We start from the raw sequence: 18624 nt of genomic DNA, 5'->3' as shown, positions 1-18624 counted from the left end.
CTAAAAAAATCATGACACCTACAAAACATCAAATTATAACAATTTCACAAGTTCATTATTTAAATTCAAATGCTAAATATAATCATCACACACAACAAAATAGTACAAAATACAAATACAAATAAATTTTGAACAAAGTCTAATTGGAACATAATCTGGATAAAAAAAATAACTGCAATTTCTTATAAATTTATTTCTAGTGTTGGAAAATTGTTTCAAATAATTAAAAAAAAATCTAGTTATATATATATATATAAAATTATTATTGCAATCTCATTTTGGCTAAAGAAAAAAAAGATAGCATTTAACCCGCTGATTTACTGATTTTGGTTAGTTCTAGTCAGTTTCAACTATTTTAATAGCTTGCCTGATCCAACAATAAGACCAAATTGGTGATCCTTTCAATTTTCTGTTTGACCGGTCAAGCTAGTTCGATCCTTAAAGCACTATTTCAAATACAAATGAATTATATCTCTGATGATTTGGTTTATTTGGGAGACCCTAGTAATGAGACAAAAATTGAATTATATGTTTAGAAACAAAAGTATTAGAAAAAGTATAAATAATGTAAGAGAATCTTCAACAAAGATTGATTTACAAGATAAAGACTCAAACCTTTTAAACACTTGCATACGATGAGAAAATAAATAGTCGTTTTATGATAATTACATGTACAAGCACTTTACATTTCTTCCCTAGCATGTGAGACTTGTAAATAAAATGATAAAATCATGACCAAATAATTAATTTAGTGTTGAAATGTTTTGTTGTTAAATTCTTAAGAAAATCTTTGTACTCGAGTCAGCATAAAAATCAAAATAATAAAACATTGCAAAATTCATGACCAATATGTTACAATTAAAGATAAGAATAATATATTTTATAATTTATAGAAACTGTTCAAGTGTTAACAAAATAGTTGTGTTCGGACATTCGTGTAAAGTTTATTCAGTTAATTTTTAAACAAACTCGTAATTTGACGAGGACTAAAATAACTCCAACGTAATTTGACACCATTTTTTTGTCATTCGGTTAAAATTGAGTAGTATTTTTTATAATAAATTTATTAATTTTAATATTATAATAATCTATTCAATTAAACTACATGTTTATAATCATATATTACACATAATTTTAAGTATTTATAAATCTATTTATTATATTTTAATAATTAAAATTGACTATAGGTATTAAGTCATTGATGAATAATATCATTTTATATTCCTTTCAAAATTCAATAGAAAATGAAGATTATATTTCAATATTATCAAATTCATTTTATTGAACACTTTATTTATTTAAATCTAACCTATCTTTCTTAATTTAAGATTCAATTAATAAATTTATGTAAAGTTAATAGTCAAATGAGATATTAAAAAACAAATACAGTTTTTAGGCCTATATAATAGAAGTTATGTTAGTCTTACTCGTTACAAAGAAATAAAATATAAATCTATTTATTATATTTTAATCATTAAAATTGACTATAGGTATGAAGTCATTGATGAATAATATCATTTTATGTTCCTTTCAAAATTCAATAGAAAATGAAAATTATTTTCAATATTATCAAATTCATTTTATTGACCACTTTATTTATTTAAATCTATCTTTCTTACTTTAAGATTCCATTAATAAATTTATGTAAAGTTAATAGTCAAATGAGATATTAAAAAACTAATACAGTTTTTAGGCCTATATAATAGAAGTTATGTTAGTCTTACTCGTTACAAAGAAATAAAATATAAATTGAAATCTTACAAAATGGCATGTCACACCAATCAATCTTGTTTTTTGAGTGTTTTATGCCTTGTTTTGATGGTTAGTTCGGGTAAGAATGAAATTTTATTTTTATTTTTGAGTTTCAATTTTAAAGTAGAATTTACTAACACCAAATGTTTTTTATTGAAACATATATTGCATCTTTATATTCAAAAGAAAGTAAAAAAGACTCGTCTAAAAAATTATGTGATTGTTTAACCCTTCTAAGAAGTTGATTTCTTTTTAAACAAGATATGTAGATCAATAACAATTCAATTATGGTTTAATCAATTCTAAATTCGAAAGAACATTAGATTGAGATTTTTAATGTAAAAATAATGAAGCAATGTCAGACACAAACTAATTTTAAATTTTGGTTGATTCAGGATTGGTTACCAGTATTTTGGTCCCTCCCGGAGGAGTTTGTATAGGGCCTTGTGTTGCAACGTGCGACCAGGATTGCCGTGGCAAGGGATTTGGAAAAGGGGGACAATGTTATACTCATCTTGAGAAGACAACATGTTGTTGTTTTCACCAATGAATTTTATTGTATGAGTTCAATAAAAATAATAAAACGTGCACTTCAGTTTAGCTCTGGAACTTACTTTTTGTAAGAAATTTGTGTAAATCTTTAAAATACTATAAACACTATTATGAATAAATGAAATTTAAAATGGAATATATATTATTTGCATTGTCTTTTTTTATAAAATATTACTTAAATATTTTAATTATTTATGTTTTCATGTTGAATAAAATGGATGTTTTAAATTTATCAAAAATATGGTTCCCCTGAAATCACAAAAAATATATTATACATGGATAGTTAGTGAGGGTGGATTTAAAGACACAAGATAAAGAATTTATTTGAGTTATGCAAATATTCTAATTTTAAATTTTTAATAATAGGTAATCAAGTGTTTGGTTAAAATTATGATTGATAAAGTATATCTTAAATTGTGTTTCGAAGAAAATCCTTATTCATATCCTACTACTGGTGTTTATTTTAAAAAAAATCTTAGTTTGATGATTAGGTAGATCTTAAAATCAAAGTTTTAACAATCGAAAGGGTCATCAAACCGTGAGGGTATTGAGCCACTCGTTCGTTAGTCGAACCACCGGGTCACAGGTCGAACCGCATGACTAAACCGAATAAAATTGGAAAAGTCATTTTAATAATACTGTCTTTATCAAAAAATATAAAGTTATTAAACCGGTTGAACATGTGACTCGGTCTCTAAAAAAATCATGACACATACAAAACATCAAATTATAACAATTTCACAAGTTCATTATTTAAATTCAAATGCTAAATATAATCATCACACACAACAAAATAGTACAAAATACAAATACAAATAAATTTTTTGAACAAAGTCTAATTGGAACATAATCTGGATAAAAAAATAACTGCAATTTCTTATAAATTTAATTCTAGTGTTGGAAAATTGTTTCAAATAATTTTAAAAAAAATCTAGTTATATATATATATATATATATATATATATATATATTTAAAATTATTATTGCAATCTCATTTTGGCTAAAGAAAAAAAAGATAGCATTTAACCCGCTGATTTACAAATTTTGGTCAGTTCTAGTCAGTTTCAACTATTTTAATAGCTTGCCTGATCCAACAATAAGACCAAATTGGTGATACTTTGAATTTTCTGTTTGACCGGTCAAGCTAGTTCGATCCTTAAAGCACTATTTCAAATACAAATGAATTATATCTCTGATGATTTGGTTTATTTGGGAGACCCTAGTAATGAGACAAAAATTGAATTATATGTTTAGAAACAAAAGTATTAGAAAAAGTATAAATAATGTAAGAGAATCTTCAACAAAGATTGATTTACAAGATAAAGACTCAAACCTTTTAAACACTTGCATACGATGAGAAAATAAATAGTCGTTTTATGATAATTACATGTACAAGCACTTTACATTTCTTCACTAGCATGTGAGACTTGTAAATAAAATGATAAAATCATGACCAAATAATTAATTTAGTGTTGAAATGTTTTGTTGTTAAATTCTTAAGAAAATCTTTGTACTCGAGTCAGCATAAAAATCAAAATAATAAAACATTGCAAAATTCATGACCAATATGTTACAATTAAAGATAATAATAATATATTTTATAATTTATAGAAACTGTTCAAGTGTTAACAAAATAGTTGTGTTCGGACATTCGTGTAAAGTTTATTCAGTTAATTTTTAAACAAACTCGTAATTTGACGAGGACTAAAATAACTCCAACGTAATTTGACACCATTTTTTTGTCATTCGGTTAAAATTGAGTAGTATTTTTTATAATAAATTTATTAATTTTAATATTATAATAATCTATTCAATTAAACTACATGTTTATAATCATATATTACACATAATTTTAAGTATTTATAAATCTATTTATTATATTTTAATAATTAAAATTGACTATAGGTATTAAGTCATTGATGAATAATATCATTTTATATTCCTTTCAAAATTCAATAGAAAATGAAGATTATATTTCAATATTATCAAATTCATTTTATTGAACACTTTATTTATTTAAATCTAACCTATCTTTCTTAATTTAAGATTCAATTAATAAATTTATGTAAAGTTAATAGTCAAATGAGATATTAAAAAACAATACAGTTTTTAGGCCTATATAATAGAAGTTATGTTAGTCTTACTCGTTACAAAGAAATAAAATATAAATCTATTTATTATATTTTAATCATTAAAATTGACTATAGGTATGAAGTCATTGATGAATAATATCATTTTATGTTCCTTTCAAAATTCAATAGAAAATGAAAATTATTTTCAATATTATCAAATTCATTTTATTGACCACTTTATTTATTTAAATCTATCTTTCTTACTTTAAGATTCCATTAATAAATTTATGTAAAGTTAATAGTCAAATGAGATATTAAAAAACTAATACAGTTTTTAGGCCTATATAATAGAAGTTATGTTAGTCTTACTCGTTACAAAGAAATAAAATATAAATTGAAATCTTACAAAATGGCATGTCACACCAATCAATCTTGTTTTTTGAGTGTTTTATGCCTTGTTTTGATGGTTAGTTCGGGTAAGAATGAAATTTTATTTTTATTTTTGAGTTTCAATTTTAAAGTAGAATTTACTAACACCAAATGTTTTTTATTGAAACATATATTGCATCTTTATATTCAAAAGAAAGTAAAAAAGACTCGTCTAAAAAATTATGTGATTGTTTAACCCTTCTAAGAAGTTGATTTCTTTTTAAACAAGATATGTAGATCAATAACAATTCAATTATGGTTTAATCAATTCTCAATTCGAAAGAACATTAGATTGAGATTTTTAATGTAAAAATAATGAAGCAATGTCAGACACAAACTAATTTTAAATTTTGGTTGATTCAGGATTGGTTACCAGTATTTTGGTCCCTCCCGGAGGAGTTTGTATAGGGCCTTGTGTTGCAACGTGCGACCAGGATTGCCGTGGCAAGGGATTTGGAAAAGGGGGACAATGTTATACTCATCTTGAGAAGACAACATGTTGTTGTTTTCACCAATGAATTTTATTGTATGAGTTCAATAAAAATAATAAAACGTGCACTTCAGTTTAGCTCTGGAACTTACTTTTTGTAAGAAATTTGTGTAAATCTTTAAAATACTATAAACACTATTATGAATAAATGAAATTTAAAATGGAATATATATTATTTGCATTGTCTTTTTTTATAAAATATTACTTAAATATTTTAATTATTTATGTTTTCATGTTGAATAAAATGGATGTTTTAAATTTATCAAAAATATGGTTCCCCTGAAATCACAAAAAATATATTATACATGGATAGTTAGTGAGGGTGGATTTAAAGACACAAGATAAAGAATTTATTTGAGTTATGCAAATATTCTAATTTTAAATTTTTAATAATAGGTAATCAAGTGTTTGGTTAAAATTATGATTGATAAAGTATATCTTAAATTGTGTTTTGAAGAAAATCCTTATTCATATCCTACTACTGGTGTTTATTTAAAAAAAATCTTAGTTTGATGATTAGGTAGATCTTAAAATCAAAGTTTTAACAATCGAAAGGGTCATCAAACCGTGAGGGTATTGAGCCACTCGTTCGTTAGTCGAACCACCGGGTCACAGGTCGAACCGCATGACTAAACCGAATAAAATTGGAAAAGTCATTTTAATAATACTGTCTTTATCAAAAAATATAAAGTTATTAAACCGGTCGAACATGTGACTCGGTCTCTAAAAAAATCATGACACCTACAAAACATCAAATTATAACAATTTCACAAGTTCATTATTTAAATTCAAATGCTAAATATAATCATCACACACAACAAAATAGTACAAAATACAAATACAAATAAATTTTGAACAAAGTCTAATTGGAACATAATCTGGATAAAAAAATAACTGCAATTTCTTATAAATTTATTTCTAGTGTTGGAAAATTGTTTCAAATAATTAAAAAAAAAATCTAGTTATATATATATATATATATATATATATATATATATATATATATATATATATATATATATATATATATATATATATTATTATTGCAATCTCATTTTGGCTAAAGAAAAAAAGATAGCATTTAACCCGCTGATTTACTGATTTTGGTCAGTTCTAGTCAGTTTCAACTATTTTAATAGCTTGCCTGATCCAACAATAAGACCAAATTGGTGATCCTTTCAATTTTCTGTTTGACCGGTCAAGCTAGTTCGATCCTTAAAGCACTATTTCAAATACAAATGAATTATATCTCTGATGATTTGGTTTATTTGGGAGACCCTAGTAATGAGACAAAAATTGAATTATATGTTTAGAAACAAAAGTATTAGAAAAAGTATAAATAATGTAAGAGAATCTTCAACAAAGATTGATTTACAAGATAAAGACTCAAACCTTTTAAACACTTGCATACGATGAGAAAATAAATAGTCGTTTTATGATAATTACATGTACAAGCACTTTACATTTCTTCACTAGCATGTGAGACTTGTAAATAAAATGATAAAATCATGACCAAATAATTAATTTAGTGTTGAAATGTTTTGTTGTTAAATTCTTAAGAAAATCTTTGTACTCGAGTCAGCATAAAAATCAAAATAATAAAACATTGCAAAATTCATGACCAATATGTTACAATTAAAGATAATAATAATATATTTTATAATTTATAGAAACTGTTCAAGTGTTAACAAAATAGTTGTGTTCGGACATTCGTGTAAAGTTTATTCAGTTAATTTTTAAACAAACTCGTAATTTGACGAGGACTAAAATAACTCCAACGTAATTTGACACCATTTTTTTGTCATTCGGTTAAAATTGAGTAGTATTTTTTATAATAAATTTATTAATTTTAATATTATAATAATCTATTCAATTAAACTACATGTTTATAATCATATATTACACATAATTTTAAGTATTTATAAATCTATTTATTATATTTTAATAATTAAAATTGACTATAGGTATTAAGTCATTGATGAATAATATCATTTTATATTCCTTTCAAAATTCAATAGAAAATGAAGATTATATTTCAATATTATCAAATTCATTTTATTGAACACTTTATTTATTTAAATCTAACCTATCTTTCTTAATTTAAGATTCAATTAATAAATTTATGTAAAGTTAATAGTCAAATGAGATATTAAAAAACAATACAGTTTTTAGGCCTATATAATAGAAGTTATGTTAGTCTTACTCGTTACAAAGAAATAAAATATAAATCTATTTATTATATTTTAATCATTAAAATTGACTATAGGTATGAAGTCATTGATGAATAATATCATTTTATGTTCCTTTCAAAATTCAATAGAAAATGAAAATTATTTTCAATATTATCAAATTCATTTTATTGACCACTTTATTTATTTAAATCTATCTTTCTTACTTTAAGATTCCATTAATAAATTTATGTAAAGTTAATAGTCAAATGAGATATTAAAAAACTAATACAGTTTTTAGGCCTATATAATAGAAGTTATGTTAGTCTTACTCGTTACAAAGAAATAAAATATAAATTGAAATCTTACAAAATGGCATGTCACACCAATCAATCTTGTTTTTTGAGTGTTTTATGCCTTGTTTTGATGGTTAGTTCGGGTAAGAATGAAATTTTATTTTTATTTTTGAGTTTCAATTTTAAAGTAGAATTTACTAACACCAAATGTTTTTTATTGAAACATATATTGCATCTTTATATTCAAAAGAAAGTAAAAAAGACTCGTCTAAAAAATTATGTGATTGTTTAACCCTTCTAAGAAGTTGATTTCTTTTTAAACAAGATATGTAGATCAATAACAATTCAATTATGGTTTAATCAATTCTAAATTCGAAAGAACATTAGATTGAGATTTTTAATGTAAAAATAATGAAGCAATGTCAGACACAAACTAATTTTAAATTTTGGTTGATTCAGGATTGGTTACCAGTATTTTGGTCCCTCCCGGAGGAGTTTGTATAGGGCCTTGTGTTGCAACGTGCGACCAGGATTGCCGTGGCAAGGGATTTGGAAAAGGGGGACAATGTTATACTCATCTTGAGAAGACAACATGTTGTTGTTTTCACCAATGAATTTTATTGTATGAGTTCAATAAAAATAATAAAACGTGCACTTCAGTTTAGCTCTGGAACTTACTTTTTGTAAGAAATTTGTGTAAATCTTTAAAATACTATAAACACTATTATGAATAAATGAAATTTAAAATGGAATATATATTATTTGCATTGTCTTTTTTTATAAAATATTACTTAAATATTTTAATTATTTATGTTTTCATGTTGAATAAAATGGATGTTTTAAATTTATCAAAAATATGGTTCCCCTGAAATCACAAAAAATATATTATACATGGATAGTTAGTGAGGGTGGATTTAAAGACACAAGATAAAGAATTTATTTGAGTTATGCAAATATTCTAATTTTAAATTTTTAATAATAGGTAATCAAGTGTTTGGTTAAAATTATGATTGATAAAGTATATCTTAAATTGTGTTTTGAAGAAAATCCTTATTCATATCCTACTACTGGTGTTTATTTAAAAAAAATCTTAGTTTGATGATTAGGTAGATCTTAAAATCAAAGTTTTAACAATCGAAAGGGTCATCAAACCGTGAGGGTATTGAGCCACTCGTTCGTTAGTCGAACCACCGGGTCACAGGTCGAACCGCATGACTAAACCGAATAAAATTGGAAAAGTCATTTTAATAATACTGTCTTTATCAAAAAATATAAAGTTATTAAACCGGTCGAACATGTGACTCGGTCTCTAAAAAAATCATGACACCTACAAAACATCAAATTATAACAATTTCACAAGTTCATTATTTAAATTCAAATGCTAAATATAATCATCACACACAACAAAATAGTACAAAATACAAATACAAATAAATTTTGAACAAAGTCTAATTGGAACATAATCTGGATAAAAAAATAACTGCAATTTCTTATAAGATTAATTCTAGTGTTGGAAAATTGTTTCAAATAATTAAAAAAAAATCTAGTTATATATATATATATATATATATATATATATATATATATATATATATATATATATATATATATATATATATATATATATATATATATATATATATATATATATATATATTATTATTGCAATCTCATTTTGGCTAAAGAAAAAAAGATAGCATTTAACCCGCTGATTTACTGATTTTGGTCAGTTCTAGTCAGTTTCAACTATTTTAATAGCTTGCTTGTCCAACAATAAGACCAAATTGGTGATACTTTCAATTTTCTGTTTGACCGGTCAAGCTAGTTCGATCCTTAAAGCACTATTTCAAATACAAATGAATTATGTCTCTGATGATTTGGTTTATTTGGGAGACCCTAGTAATGAAACAAGAATTGAATTATATGTTTAGAAACAAAAGTATTAGAAAAAGTATAAATAATGTAAGAGAATCTTCAACAAAGATTGATTTACAAGATAAAGACTCAAACCTTTTAAACACTTGCATACGATGAGAAAATAAATAGTCGTTTTATGATAATTACATGTACAAGCACTTTACATTTCTTCACTAGCATGTGAGACTTGTAAATAAAATGATAAAATCATGACCAAATAATTAATTTAGTGTTGAAATGTTTTGTTGTTAAATTCTTAAGAAAATCTTTGTACTCGAGTCAGCATAAAAATCAAAATAATAAAACATTGCAAAATTCATGACCAATATGTTACAATTAAAGATAATAATAATATATTTTATAATTTATAGAAACTGTTCAAGTGTTAACAAAATAGTTGTGTTCGGACATTCGTGTAAAGTTTATTCAGTTAATTTTTAAACAAACTCGTAATTTGACGAGGACTAAAATAACTCCTATGTAATTTGACACCATTTTTTTGTCATTCGGTTAAAATTGAGTAGTATTTTTTATAATAAATTTATTAATTTTAATATTATAATAATCTATTCAATTAAACTACATGTTTATAATCATATATTACACATAATTTTAAGTATTTATAAATCTATTTATTATATTTTAATAATTAAAATTGACTATAGGTATTAAGTCATTGATGAATAATATCATTTTATATTCCTTTCAAAATTCAATAGAAAATGAAGATTATATTTCAATATTATCAAATTCATTTTATTGAACACTTTATTTATTTAAATCTAACCTATCTTTCTTAATTTAAGATTCAATTAATAAATTTATGTAAAGTTAATAGTCAAATGAGATATTAAAAAACTAATACAGTTTTTAGGCCTATATAATAGAAGTTATGTTAGTCTTACTCGTTACAAAGAAATAAAATATAAATCTATTTATTATATTTTAATCATTAAAATTGACTATAGGTATGAAGTCATTGATGAATAATATCATTTTATGTTCCTTTCAAAATTCAATAGAAAATGAAAATTATTTTCAATATTATCAAATTCATTTTATTGACCACTTTATTTATTTAAATCTATCTTTCTTACTTTAAGATTCCATTAATAAATTTATGTAAAGTTAATAGTCAAATGAGATATTAAAAAACTAATACAGTTTTTAGGCCTATATAATAGAAGTTATGTTAGTCTTACTCGTTACAAAGAAATAAAATATAAATTGAAATCTTACAAAATGGCATGTCACACCAATCAATCTTGTTTTTTGAGTGTTTTATGCCTTGTTTTGATGGTTAGTTCGGGTAAGAATGAAATTTTATTTTTATTTTTGAGTTTCAATTTTAAAGTAGAATTTACTAACACCAAATGTTTTTTATTGAAACATATATTGCATCTTTATATTCAAAAGAAAGTAAAAAAGACTCGTCTAAAAAATTATGTGATTGTTTAACCCTTCTAAGAAGTTGATTTCTTTTTAAACAAGATATGTAGATCAATAACAATTCAATTATGGTTTAATCAATTCTAAATTCGAAAGAACATTAGATTGAGATTTTTAATGTAAAAATAATGAAGCAATGTCAGACACAAACTAATTTTAAATTTTGGTTGATTCAGGATTGGTTACCAGTATTTTGGTCCCTCCCGGAGGAGTTTGTATAGGGCCTTGTGTTGCAACGTGCGACCAGGATTGCCGTGGCAAGGGATTTGGAAAAGGGGGACAATGTTATACTCATCTTGAGAAGACAACATGTTGTTGTTTTCACCAATGAATTTTATTGTATGAGTTCAATAAAAATAATAAAACGTGCACTTCAGTTTAGCTCTGGAACTTACTTTTTGTAAGAAATTTGTGTAAATCTTTAAAATACTATAAACACTATTATGAATAAATGAAATTTAAAATGGAATATATATTATTTGCATTGTCTTTTTTTTATAAAATATTACTTAAATATTTTAATTATTTATGTTTCCATGTTGAATAAAATGGATGTTTTAAATTTATCAAAAATATGGTTCCCCTGAAATCCCAAAAAATATATTATACATGGATAGTTAGTGAGGGTGGATTTAAAGACACAAGATAAAGAATTTATTTGAGTTATGCAAATATTCTAATTTTAAATTTTTAATAATAGGTAATCAAGTGTTTGGTTAAAATTATGATTGATAAAGTATATCTTAAATTGTGTTTTGAAGAAAATCCTTATTCATATCCTACTACTGGTGTTTATTTAAAAAAAATCTTAGTTTGATGATTAGGTAGATCTTAAAATCAAAGTTTTAACAATCGAAAGGGTCATCAAACCGTGAGGGTATTGAGCCACTCGTTCGTTAGTCGAACCACCGGGTCACAGGTCGAACCGCATGACTAAACCGAATAAAATTGGAAAAGTCATTTTAATAATACTGTCTTTATCAAAATATATAAAGTTATTAAACCGGTCGAACATGTGACTCGGTCTCTAAAAAAATCATGACACCTACAAAACATCAAATTATAACAATTTCACAAGTTCATTATTTAAATTCAAATGCTAAATATAATCATCACACACAACAAAATAGTACAAAATACAAATACAAATAAATTTTGAACAAAGTCTAATTGGAACATAATCTGGATAAAAAAATAACTGCAATTTCTTATAAATTTATTTCTAGTGTTGGAAAATTGTTTCAAATAATTAAAAAAAAATCTAGTTATATGTATATATATATATATAATTATTTTTGCAATCTCATTTTGGCTAAAGAAAAGAAAGATAGCATTTAACCCGCTGATTTACTGATTTTGGTTAGTTCTAGTCAGTTTCACCTATTTTAATAGCTTGCTTGATCCAACAATAAGACCAAATTGGTGATCCTTTCAATTTTCTGTTTGACCGGTCAAGCTAGTTCGATCCTTAAAGCACTATTTCAAATACAAATGAATTATATCTCTGATGATTTGGTTTATTTGGGAGACCCTAGTAATGAGACAAAAATTGAATTATATGTTTAGAAACAAAAGTATTAGAAAAAGTATAAATAATGTAAGAGAATCTTCAACAAAGATTGATTTACAAGATAAAGACTCAAACCTTTTAAACACTTGCATACGATGAGAAAATAAATAGTCGTTTTATGATAATTACATGTACAAGCACTTTACATTTCTTCCCTAGCATGTGAGACTTGTAAATAAAATGATAAAATCATGACCAAATAATTAATTTAGTGTTGAAATGTTTTGTTGTTAAATTCTTAAGAAAATCTTTGTACTCGAGTCAGCATAAAAATCAAAATAATAAAACATTGCAAAATTCATGACCAATATGTTACAATTAAAGATAAGAATAATATATTTTATAATTTATAGAAACTGTTCAAGTGTTAACAAAATAGTTGTGTTCGGACATTCGTGTAAAGTTTATTCAGTTAATTTTTAAACAAACTCGTAATTTGACGAGGACTAAAATAACTCCAACGTAATTTGACACCATTTTTTTGTCATTCGGTTAAAATTGAGTAGTATTTTTTATAATAAATTTATTAATTTTAATATTATAATAATCTATTCAATTAAACTACATGTTTATAATCATATATTACACATAATTTTAAGTATTTATAAATCTATTTTTTATATTTTAATAATTAAAATTGACTATAGGTATTAAGTCATTGATGAATAATATCATTTTATATTCCTTTCAAAATTCAATAGAAAATGAAGATTATATTTCAATATTATCAAATTCATTTTATTGAACACTTTATTTATTTAAATCTAACCTATCTTTCTTAATTTAAGATTCAATTAATAAATTTATGTAAAGTTAATAGTCAAATGAGATATTAAAAAACAAATACAGTTTTTAGGCCTATATAATAGAAGTTATGTTAGTCTTACTCGTTACAAAGAAATAAAATATAAATCTATTTATTATATTTTAATCATTAAAATTGACTATAGGTATGAAGTCATTGATGAATAATATCATTTTATGTTCCTTTCAAAATTCAATAGAAAATGAAAATTATTTTCAATATTATCAAATTCATTTTATTGACCACTTTATTTATTGAAATCTATCTTTCTTACTTTAAGATTCCATTAATAAATTTATGTAAAGTTAATAGTCAAATGAGATTTAAAAAACTAATACAGTTTTTAGGCCTATATAATAGAAGTTATGTTAGTCTTACTCGTTACAACGAAATAAAATATAAATTGAAATCTTACAAAATGGCATGTCACACCAATCAATCTTGTTTTTTGAGTGTTTTATGCCTTGTTTTGATGGTTAGTTCGGGTAAGAATGAAATTTTATTTTTATTTTTGAGTTTCAATTTTAAAGTAGAATTTACTAACACCAAATGTTTTTTATTGAAACATATATTGCATCTTTATATTCAAAAGAAAGTAAAAAAGACTCGTCTAAAAAATTATGTGATTGTTTAACCCTTCTAAGAAGTTGATTTCTTTTTAAACAAGATATGTAGATCAATAACAATTCAATTATGGTTTAATCAATTCTAAATTCGAAAGAACATTAGATTGAGATTTTTAATGTAAAAATAATGAAGCAATGTCAGACACAAACTAATTTTAAATTTTGGTTGATTCAGGATTGGTTACCAGTATTTTGGTCCCTCCCGGAGGAGTTTGTATAGGGCCTTGTGTTGCAACGTGCGACCAGGATTGCCGTGGCAAGGGATTTGGAAAAGGGGGACAATGTTATACTCATCTTGAGAAGACAACATGTTGTTGTTTTCACCAATGAATTTTATTGTATGAGTTCAATAAAAATAATAAAACGTGCACTTCAGTTTAGCTCTGGAACTTACTTTTTGTAAGAAATTTGTGTAAATCTTTAAAATACTATAAACACTATTATGAATAAATGAAATTTAAAATGGAATATATATTATTTGCATTGTCTTTTTTTTATAAAATATTACTTAAATATTTTAATTATTTATGTTTCCATGTTGAATAAAATGGATGTTTTAAATTTATCAAAAATATGGTTCCCCTGAAATCACAAAAAATATATTATACATGGATAGTTAGTGAGGGTGGATTTAAAGACACAAGATAAAGAATTTATTTGAGTTATGCAAATATTCTAATTTTAAATTTTTAATAATAGGTAATCAAGTGTTTGGTTAAAATTATGATTGATAAAGTATATCTTAAATTGTGTTTTGAAGAAAATCCTTATTCATATCCTACTACTGGTGTTTATTTAAAAAAAATCTTAGTTTGATGATTAGGTAGATCTTAAAATCAAAGTTTTAACAATCGAAAGGGTCATCAAACCGTGAGGGTATTGAGCCACTCGTTCGTTAGTCGAACCACCGGGTCACAGGTCGAACCGCATGACTAAACCGAATAAAATTGGAAAAGTCATTTTAATAATACTGTCTTTATCAAAAAATATAAAGTTATTAAACCGGTCGAACATGTGACTCGGTCTCTAAAAAAATCATGACACCTACAAAACATCAAATTATAACAATTTCACAAGTTCATTATTTAAATTCAAATGCTAAATATAATCATCACACACAACAAAATAGTACAAAATACAAATACAAATAAATTTTGAACAAAGTCTAATTGGAACATAATCTGGATAAAAAAATAACTGCAATTTCTTATAAATTTATTTCTAGTGTTGGAAAATTGTTTCAAATAATTAAAAAAAAATCTAGTTATATGTATATATATATATATATAATTATTTTTGCAATCTCATTTTGGCTAAAGAAAAGAAAGATAGCATTTAACCCGCTGATTTACTGATTTTGGTTAGTTCTAGTCAGTTTCACCTATTTTAATAGCTTGCTTGATCCAACAATAAGACCAAATTGGTGATCCTTTCAATTTTCTGTTTGACCGGTCAAGCTAGTTCGATCCTTAAAGCACTATTTCAAATACAAATGAATTATATCTCTGATGATTTGGTTTATTTGGGAGACCCTAGTAATGAGACAAAAATTGAATTATATGTTTAGAAACAAATGTATTAGAAAAAGTATAAATAATGTAAGAGAATCTTCAACAAAGATTGATTTACAAGATAAAGACTCAAACCTTTTAAACACTTGCATACGATGAGAAAATAAATAGTCGTTTTATGATAATTACATGTACAAGCACTTTACATTTCTTCCCTAGCATGTGAGACTTGTAAATAAAATGATAAAATCATGACCAAATAATTAATTTAGTGTTGAAATGTTTTGTTGTTAAATTCTTAAGAAAATCTTTGTACTCGAGTCAGCATAAAAATCAAAATAATAAAACATTGCAAAATTCATGACCAATATGTTACAATTAAAGATAATAATAATATATTTTATAATTTATAGAAACTGTTCAAGTGTTAACAAAATAGTTGTGTTCGGACATTCGTGTAAAGTTTATTCAGTTAATTTTTAAACAAACTCGTAATTTGACGAGGACTAAAATAACTCCAACGTAATTTGACACCATTTTTTTGTCATTCGGTTAAAATTGAGTAGTATTTTTTATAATAAATTTATTAATTTTAATATTATAATAATCTATTCAATTAAACTACATGTTTATAATCATATATTACACATAATTTTAAGTATTTATAAATCTATTTTTATATTTTAATAATTAAAATTGACTATAGGTATTAAGTCATTGATGAATAATATCATTTTATATTCCTTTCAAAATTCAATAGAAAATGAAGATTATATTTCAATATTATCAAATTCATTTTATTGAACACTTTATTTATTTAAATCTAACCTATCTTTCTTAATTTAAGATTCAATTAATAAATTTATGTAAAGTTAATAGTCAAATGAGATATTAAAAAACAAATACAGTTTTTAGGCCTATATAATAGAAGTTATGTTAGTCTTACTCGTTACAAAGAAATAAAATATAAATCTATTTATTATATTTTAATCATTAAAATTGACTATAGGTATGAAGTCATTGATGAATAATATCATTTTATGTTCCTTTCAAAATTCAATAGAAAATGAAAATTATTTTCAATATTATCAAATTCATTTTATTGACCACTTTATTTATTGAAATCTATCTTTCTTACTTTAAGATTCCATTAATAAATTTATGTAAAGTTAATAGTCAAATGAGATATTAAAAAACTAATACAGTTTTTAGGCCTATATAATAGAAGTTATGTTAGTCTTACTCGTTACAAAGAAATAAAATATAAATTGAAATCTTACAAAATGGCATGTCACACCAATCAATCTTGTTTTTTGAGTGTTTTATGCCTTGTTTTGATGGTTAGTTCGGGTAAGAATGAAATTTTATTTTTATTTTTGAGTTTCAATTTTAAAGTAGAATTTACTAACACCAAATGTTTTTTATTGAAACATATATTGCATCTTTATATTCAAAAGAAAGTAAAAAAGACTCGTCTAAAAAATTATGTGATTGTTTAACCCTTCTAAGAAGTTGATTTCTTTTTAAACAAGATATGTAGATCAATAACAATTCAATTATGGTTTAATCAATTCTAAATTCGAAAGAACATTAGATTGAGATTTTTAATGTAAAAATAATGAAGCAATGTCAGACACAAACTAATTTTAAATTTTGGTTGATTCAGGATTGGTTACCAGTATTTTGGTCCCTCCCGGAGGAGTTTGTATAGGGCCTTGTGTTGCAACGTGCGACCAGGATTGCCGTGGCAAGGGATTTGGAAAAGGGGGACAATGTTATACTCATCTTGAGAAGACAACATGTTGTTGTTTTCACCAATGAATTTTATTGTATGAGTTCAATAAAAATAATAAAACGTGCACTTCAGTTTAGCTCTGGAACTTACTTTTTGTAAGAAATTTGTGTAAATCTTTAAAATACTATAAACACTATTATGAATAAATGAAATTTAAAATGGAATATATATTATTTGCATTGTCTTTTTTTTATAAAATATTACTTAAATATTTTAATTATTTATGTTTCCATGTTGAATAAAATGGATGTTTTAAATTTATCAAAAATATGGTTCCCCTGAAATCCCAAAAAATATATTATACATGGATAGTTAGTGAGGGTGGATTTAAAGACACAAGATAAAGAATTTATTTGAGTTATGCAAATATTCTAATTTTAAATTTTTAATAATAGGTAATCAAGTGTTTGGTTAAAATTATGATTGATAAAGTATATCTTAAATTGTGTTTTGAAGAAAATCCTTATTCATATCCTACTACTGGTGTTTATTTAAAAAAAATCTTAGTTTGATGATTAGGTAGATCTTAAAATCAAAGTTTTAACAATCGAAAGGGTCATCAAACCGTGAGGGTATTGAGCCACTCGTTCGTTAGTCGAACCACCGGGTCACAGGTCGAACCGCATGACTAAACCGAATAAAATTGGAAAAGTCATTTTAATAATACTGTCTTTATCAAAAATATAAAGTTATTAAACCGGTCGAACATGTGACTCGGTCTCTAAAAAAATCATGACACCTACAAAACATCAAATTATAACAATTTCACAAGTTCATTATTTAAATTCAAATGCTAAATATAATCATCACACACAACAAAATAGTACAAAATACAAATACAAATAAATTTTGAACAAAGTCTAATTGGAACATAATCTGGATAAAAAAATAACTGCAATTTCTTATAAATTTATTTCTAGTGTTGGAAAATTGTTTCAAATAATTAAAAAAAAATCTAGTTATATGTATATATATATATATAATTATTTTTGCAATCTCATTTTGGCTAAAGAAAAGAAAGATAGCATTTAACCCGCTGATTTACTGATTTTGGTTAGTTCTAGTCAGTTTCACCTATTTTAATAGCTTGCTTGATCCAACAATAAGACCAAATTGGTGATCCTTTCAATTTTCTGTTTGACCGGTCAAGCTAGTTCGATCCTTAAAGCACTATTTCAAATACAAATGAATT

General features: G+C 24.3%; 1 long non-coding RNA gene across 16 annotated transcripts in view; it reads left to right on the top strand.

Moving 5' to 3' along the window:
• The window catches only part of LOC127085933 (uncharacterized), a 53029-nt gene that overhangs the window by 23431 nt on the left and 10974 nt on the right, over window positions 1-18624 (top strand). The window contains exons 1-2 of one of the 16 annotated variants that reach the window (XR_007789324.1): window positions 1738-1831; window positions 2148-2442. The exons of 4 other annotated variants lie outside the window; for them this stretch is intronic. This is a non-coding gene — a long non-coding RNA (uncharacterized LOC127085933). Of the gene's footprint in view, window positions 1-1737; window positions 1832-2147; window positions 2443-4758; window positions 4853-5168; window positions 5464-7801; window positions 7903-8218; window positions 8514-10891; window positions 10986-11301; window positions 11597-13885; window positions 13986-14301; window positions 14597-16887; window positions 16988-17303; window positions 17599-18624 lie in introns of those variants that run through there. 11 more of the 16 variants (XR_007789325.1, XR_007789344.1, XR_007789326.1 and 8 more) reach the window with 11 other exon arrangements.

The sequence above is a fragment of the Lathyrus oleraceus genome, chromosome 5 (genome assembly GCF_024323335.1).
Source record: "Lathyrus oleraceus cultivar Zhongwan6 chromosome 5, CAAS_Psat_ZW6_1.0, whole genome shotgun sequence".
NCBI classification, from domain to species: domain Eukaryota; kingdom Viridiplantae; phylum Streptophyta; class Magnoliopsida; order Fabales; family Fabaceae; genus Lathyrus; species Lathyrus oleraceus.
The sequence above is the reverse complement of the archived record's forward strand: the minus strand, read 5'-3'. Positions and strand labels throughout refer to the sequence as shown.